The sequence below is a fragment of the Acanthochromis polyacanthus genome, chromosome 2 (assembly GCF_021347895.1).
Source record: "Acanthochromis polyacanthus isolate Apoly-LR-REF ecotype Palm Island chromosome 2, KAUST_Apoly_ChrSc, whole genome shotgun sequence".
NCBI lineage: Eukaryota > Metazoa > Chordata > Actinopteri > Pomacentridae > Acanthochromis > Acanthochromis polyacanthus.
Genome location: NC_067114.1, coordinates 4,084,363 through 4,091,383, shown reverse-complemented (window position 1 = coordinate 4,091,383; position 7,021 = coordinate 4,084,363).

The window sequence follows — 7,021 nt, the reverse complement described above, 5'->3', positions numbered from 1 at the left end:
TGGAGACATATTTGAGGGTTTCTCAGGTGGTGTCTGCCTTCATACAGCATTCTCCAGAATAAATTTGTTACTTGCATTCAGCTTGACCACTCTCACTTCACTTTTACTCTCTTTTCCAACATCTGAAAGCAATGAAACATGTATTTATTATTGAAAATGCTGCACGAAGGCATACAACACCTGAGAAACCCTCAGCGTGTCTCTCGGCCATTGAGCACGAGAACTACTGATGTAAAAAAAAAAAAAAAGTGTAAAATCATCTCAGTGTGGGTCTGAATTACGGTGAACTGCTTTTTGTGAGATGAGATGAAGCGGTGTGGTGCGTGAGGGCAGGTGGGTGCGCAGTCGGTGGTCCGACAACAGTTGCAGGCGTCGCCTTCATCCCAGGTGTGGAGCTCGGTGCTGCCCAGCATGGACACCGGGCACCAGATGGCTTCAGCCTGCCCTCCCACCGCCCGAGGCTCGCTTAAACCTACAACACTGTTTGCATGTGTGTGTGTTTGTGTGCATACAAATGTCAATCCTCTGCTGCAATATTGCTGTAACACAAAAGATATGCCAGTAATAACAACAAGCTGGACTGCTTTGATCCTGCCAATAAAGCTGCGTACTTCTTTGACCTGATGTGAAGTGGAGTTTGTGTGTGTGTGTGTGTGTGTGTGTGTGTGTGTGTGTGTGTGTGCGTGTGTGTGTGTGTGTGTGTGTGTGCACGCGCGTGTGTGTGTGTGTAGGCTGTGTGAGCAAAGATAGAAACAAACAGTGCTATTGCCCTGAGACAGAAACGCATAAAAGCGAGCCCACAGTACCTTTGTTTGTTTGCAGCGCTTTGACTTTTTATCCAAAATATGCGAGTCAAACGGAATATTATCCCCGAGCACAGTTTAGTCTCTCTGGCCGTTGCATGTGAGCTCTTGGTTTTGCTTCACCAATTCAGTTTTGATAAAATCCCCAGCGTCAGCATGTCTACAAATGTTCTCTTTGAAATGTGGAGGCATCCAGTTGGTAAATTCTCGTGCTATATAACTTCAAAGCTACTGTCAGCGGTACAGGACAAACAAACTGCAATACATTAATAGGATGGGTCAATATATAATTGTGGGACTTTTTGTAACATAGTTGACAGGTATCAAGGTTGACATTTTTGCTGTTTTCAGGCCTGAAATCAACATGGCCGCCTATAACCAAACACCACATGGCATTTTTACAGAAAGATTCTTCTAAAATATTGTATATACAATTGAGTCAAATTTAAATTGAAAATTATTTATAAAGATATTGTAGTAAACCTGTTGACTACTTTATATTAAATAAGTCAGAAAGCCTTGGAGTCTTCCGGTCTTTTCTTCAGGAGGAAATGACATCATGTGGAGCAGGTCATGTGATCTAGAATTAACACACTTCCTTGAGGTGCTTTTGTAATGGGGAACTTAGTTGAAAGTGATTTCTCAGACACAGATACAACTTGTTATTTTCTATATAAAATTTGATATTTTGTCAAAAAAGAAATATCTGTCATGATTATCTCAACTTAATAAAAAGAACACAATCAAAAAAACTGAATTAACTCATTTTATTATTGTTTAGCAAATTAGATAGTGGTTGTTATTAAAATGGGACAGTTATCTAGTTGACATTTTAGTGATATTCAGTAGCTTTTTTTTATTAAGAAGTGATTGTTTCCATAATAAATAATTATAGAATTTGTAAAGACATGATCATAATGAACATAAAAAACATGAGTTTTTTTTACTTTTAATAAAAATGTTTGCAAGATAAATCCCATGGACTTCAAAAGTCTTTTAATTATAGATTGACCTAGATATATTTAACACTGTAGAGAGAGTTTGTTCACTACTACTACACTGTAAAAATACTGCTTTTGTTGTTAAAGTCCAGCATTTGAATTTATTAATTAAAGTTGGAATTTGTGATTCTAGGAAAATATTTTTCTGTGCAGGAGCTTGAATGTACATAACTGGAACAGTGTTGTGTGGATCGTTTTGACTCATAACACTGTGAATGCAGCTCAGACAACTGGTTTATTGAATTTTAAAGTGTATAGAGAAAGTGCATTGTATAGGATTACATACTCCAACTTTAGTTAACATGTTGCAACATAAGGACAACCTGCAAAATATACACAAATGTTAAAAGTTGTCAATATGTAATACATAAAAAAAATATAAAATATATATAAAAAAACAATCTATATAATTATATTAACCTACATAGGCGCTGGAAAGGGACACTCTGCTTGTAGGTCAGAAGGTCAGCAGAAAGTCGACACATACATACATGAAAACATACAATATAACACACCTACTTTCAGTTTAACAGCAGTTTATCTAAACTACACAGCTTTGGATTACAGAAAGAAACCCAGAGCTTCATCTACAACATATTTAATATACAGATTATATATGTGATTGTAAGATATTAGAGTCAGGTTCTAGTAGCTGTGATTGCGAAACAGAGTAGAGTAACAGTGTAATATCTGAAATGTAAAGAAGTGGTAGCACGAAGTATAATAACAAGCAGACTGCGCTGAAAGTGTTGTAAAAACTGAAAGCATTTCTATGTGGTGGAAGAGTGGGGGTGGAAGAGGAGAGAGAGTTTTTATTTGCAATGCAAAGCTATATGGCATAATAAACAAATCTTCTATTGCTATGGAGAAATAATAGTCGAGTAGAGTAGAAATAGCTTAGAGTTGTGTACTCACGTGCTGTGCTTGAAGCTACAGTAGACAGAAATCCAAGGAAGGTAAACAAACAAACAAATCAATAAACAAATTGTGTCAAAAGCTGCAAATACAGCTCCCTTCCACTCTGTCCTAATCTCCTATAAGTAGCTCAGACATATGAATGATTTATACACATTGTTCATAGAAAAACAGCTAAACTAAAAGTCAGTGTTCATTTCTTGGCTTCCCACATAATTCAAACACCAATTCCCTGATTTAAAGACTTGACTCAGAGAATTATTCAACCCATTGCAAAATTGTTCTTTTTGTTCTTTATGCGATCTCACCTGACCAGTGTGAAAAGAACTGAGACTGGTTGCAATCTTCCGTGACGAGCTACATTTTCAAAAGTTTGAAAATGGAGCTAAGAGGTTTCCATTCAGGCCACTTTAACTGCAAATATGCGGCAAGGTAAGTGCTTAATCCCTGTTCAATTATTGCATGAAAATACTGCTTACTCGAGTTTTGCAGACTCCTTGCATTAAAGATGGAGTTTATTTTCCCTTATTAAGATGTGCATAGGATGTTTAAATTCACAGAAACACAGATTCAGCTTGCAGGGCGGGGCGTTTTAGTGACATTTTAGACGACAAACCAAACTATGATGTGTTCGTGACATTTTGGACGACATACCAAACTATGACATTTTTGTGACGTTTTGGACGACATAATAAACTATGATGTTTTTGTCAAATTTTGGACGGCATACTAAAGACATTTTTGTCCATATTTGGACGACATATTCAACTATGACATTTTTTTGACATTTTGGACGACATACTAAACTATGACGTTTTTGTCCATTTTCGGACGACAAATCAAACTGTGATGTTTTTGGTCCATTTTTGGATGGCATACTAAACGATGACGTTTTTCGTTCATTTTCAGACAACATTCTAATCTATGACGTTTGTTGTCCATTTTCGGACAAAAAATGACGTTTTTTGTCTATTTTCAGACGACATACTATACTATGGCGTTTTTTTGGGACAAAATTCATGATGATTTTTTTCAAAGAAAACTGCTCAATAGTGTTTTTCAGGGCCGACTTGACATTATTTCATCATATGGCATGTTTTTACGACATGTTGGAAAAATGACATTTTTTTCCGAAATACTATACTATGGCGTTTTTTTGGGCAAAATACGTGATGATTTCTTTTTCAAAGAAACCTGCTCTATAGTGTTTTTCAGGGCCTACTTTAGATTATTTCATCATATGGCATGTTTTTACGACATGTTGGAAAAATGACATTTTTTTCGACATACTATACTATGGCGTTTTTTTTGTACAAATTTCATGATGATTTTTTTTCAAAGAAACCTGCTGGACAGTTTTTTCAGGGTCGATTTTTTTAACAAGAGTCTTTTTGATAGTAGCAGTAAAGAACGACATGCAGCACAGGACCATGAGCATGAATTGAACCCATGCCACTGTGTCAGATACCAGCCACAGTACATGGGTTGACCACTTAACCCGATGAGCTATACGAGCATTATTGGAACAACTCTATACTTTACATTATTTCATCATGTGGCATACGAAACTATGACTTTTTTTCCATTTTTGGATGACATACTAAACTATGACGTTTTTTTTCCCGTTTTCGGACGACATACTAAACAATGACGCTTTTTGTCCATTTTCGGACAAAAAATGACATTTTCTGTCCATTTTCAGACGACATATGGCGTTTTTTTGGGACAAAATTCATGATGATTGTTTTTTAAAAGAAAACTGCTCTATAGTGTTTTTCACGGCTGACTTGACATTATTTCATCATATGGCATGTTTTTACGACATGTTGGAAAAATGACATTTTTTTTCGAAATACTATACAATGGCGTTTTTTTGGGCAAAATACGTGATGATTTCTTTTTCAAAGAAACCTGCTCTATAGTGTTTTTCAGGGCCGACTTTAGATTATTTCATCATATGGCATGTTTCTACGACATGTTGGAAAAATGACATTTTTTTCGACATACTATACTATGGCGTTTTTTTGGACAATATTCATGATGATTTTTTTTCAAAGAAACCTGCTCTACAGTTTTTTTCACGGCCAACTTTTTAAAAAAATACCTTCTTTTTGCTAGTAGCAGTAAAGAGCGACAGGAAACAGGGACATGCAGCACAGGACTGTGAACAGGAATTGAACCCAGGCCACTGTGTCAGAGACCAGCCCCAGTACATGGGTTGACTGCTTAACCCTATGAGCTATACGAGGATATTAAAATGGCTCTATACTTTACATTATTTCATCATGTGGCTTACGAAACTATGACATTATTCCATTTTTGGACGACATCCTAAACTATGACGTTTTTTTCCCCTTTTCGGACGATATCCTAAACTATGACGTTTTTTCCCCTTTTCGGACGACATACTAAACGATGATGTTTTTTGTCCATTTTTAGACAACATACTAAACTATGACGTTCTTTGTCCGTTTTCGGACAAAAAAATGACATTTTTTTGTCCATTTTCGGACGACATACTATATTATTGCGTTTTTTTTGACAAAATTCATGATGATTTCTTTTTCAAAGAAACCTGCTCTATAGTGTTTTTCACAGTCTACTTTACATTATTTCATCATATGGCATGTTTTTTCGATATGTTGAAAAAATGGTATTATTTTTCGACATACTATATACTATGGCGTTTATTTGGACAAAATTCATGATGATTGTTTTTTCAAAGAAACCTGCTATATAGTGCTTTTCAGGGCCTACTTTAGATTATTTCATCATATGGCATGTTTCTACGACATGTTGGAAAAATTACATTTTTTTTCAACATACTATACTATGGCGTTGTTTGTCCATTTTCAGACAATAAATTACACTTTTTGCCCATTTTTGGACGACAAGTCAAACTATGACGTTGTTGGTCCATTTTCGGACAAAAAATGACATTTTTTGTCCATTTTCAGACGACATACTATACTATGGCGTTTTTTGGGACAAAATTCATGATGATTGTTTTTTCAAAGAAAACTGCTCAATAGTGTTTTTCACGGCCGACTTGACATTATTTCATCATATGGCATGTTTTTACGACATGTTGGAAAAATGACATTTTTTCGAAATACTACACTATGGCGTTTTTTTTGGGCAAAATACGTGATGATTTCTTCTTCAAAGAAACCTGCTCTATAGTGATTTTCAGGGCCTACTTTAGATTATTTCATCATATGGCATGTTTCTACGACATGTTGGAAAAATGACATTTTTTCGACATACTATACTATGGCGTTTTTTTTGGACAAATTTCATGATGATTTTTTTTCAAAGAAACCTGCTCTGTAGTGTTTTTCAGGGCCTATTTGACATTATTACATCATATGGCATGTTTCTATGACATGTTGGAAAAATTACATTTTTTTCGACATACTATACTATGGCGTTTTTTTGGACAATATTCATGATGATTTTTTTTCAAAGAAACCTGCTCGACAGTTTTTTCAGGGTCGATTTTTTTAACAAGAGTCTTTTTGATAGTAGCAGTAAAGAACAACATGCAGCACAGGACCATGAGCATGAATTGAACCCATGCCACTGTGTCAAATACCAGCCACAGTACATGGGTTGACCGCTTAACCCGATGAGCTATACAAGCATTATTGGAATGACTCTATACTTTACATTATTTCATCATGTGGCATACGAAACTATGACTTTTTTCCATTTTTGGATGACATACTAAACTATGACGTTTTTTTTCCCGTTTTCGGACGACATACTAAACAATGACGCTTTTTGTCCATTTTCGGACAAAAAATGACATTTTTTGTCCATTTTCAGGCGACATATGGCGTTTTTTTGGGACAAAATTCATGATGATTGTTTTTTAAAAGAAAACTGCTCTATAGTGTTTTTCACGGCTGACTTGACATTATTTCATCATATGGCATGTTTTTACGACATGTTGGAAAAATGACATTTTTTTTCGAAATACTATACAATGGCGTTTTTTTTGGGCAAAATACGTGATGATTTCTTTTTCAAAGAAACCTGCTCTATAGTGTTTTTCAGGGCCGACTTTAGATTATTTCATCATATGGCATGTTTCTACGACATGTTGGAAAAATGACATTTTTTTCGACATACTATACTATGGCGTTTTTTTTGGGCAAAATACGTGATGATTTCTTTTTCAAAGAAACCTGCTCTATAGTGTTTTTCAGGGCCGACTTTAGATTATTTCATCATATGGCATGTTTCTACGACATGTTGGAAAAATGACATTTTTTTCGACATACTATACTATGGCGTTTT